Genomic DNA, 862 nt, shown 5'->3' on the forward strand with positions numbered 1-862 from the left:
GTGAACATTCAAAATTTTTCACATTTTAATATAATTTGTATGGTTCCATTGAAATTATGTCTGCGTGTTTGTATTATATCTAATTGTAAGGATGTTTGTGATGGGATTTGATTCAAATTTTAGAAAAAAAAAATCATCCCATTGAATTATATATAAATTGTTCAGTTTTTTATTTTTAAATTAATTAAAAAAATAACATGTTCTAATCATATCTTAAGATTGGTAAAAAATAGGAATATGATACGATAAGATTTAGACTTTATTCTATTTTTAATTTTATTCACATACTTAACTCTATTTTATTAACATGTTGAAAGATAATTCTATCCGTATCTTAAAGTTCTCAACCCTACTCGCATCCTATCCGTAAGAAAATCAAATTTTTTTTAAGCAAATATAAAATTCAATCATTTCATATTTCATATATATTAATGAAAAGAATTAAATTCAAATTCAAATTAAAAATAATAAAATTTTAAAGAAATTCGACATAAAATTATAAATAACATAATTATCAAATTCTTAATAAAATTAAAATAACGCAAACAAAGATAAATATTTTGTCATTATTTTTCTAACTCCAAATTTTTGCAATATTAGTCTTTAAATAACAAACGTATTAAATTAGTAATTTAAATAATTAGCTTAATGGCTACGAGGGTTAAAAGTGAGTCGAGTTGAGCTGAGCTAAACCAAACTCAAGCTCGACTCACGAAAATTGAGTTTGGCTCACAGCTCAATTCATTAACAATCGAGCCTATTTTTTAAGATCAATATTGGCTCACCGAAAGCTCATGAACCGACTCAATCTCACGAACTGACTTAAATAACAAGAACATAATCTATAATTTTAGATCAATAA

Source organism: Arachis duranensis, chromosome 9, assembly GCF_000817695.3.
Source record: "Arachis duranensis cultivar V14167 chromosome 9, aradu.V14167.gnm2.J7QH, whole genome shotgun sequence".
Taxonomy (NCBI): Eukaryota; Viridiplantae; Streptophyta; class Magnoliopsida; order Fabales; family Fabaceae; genus Arachis; species Arachis duranensis.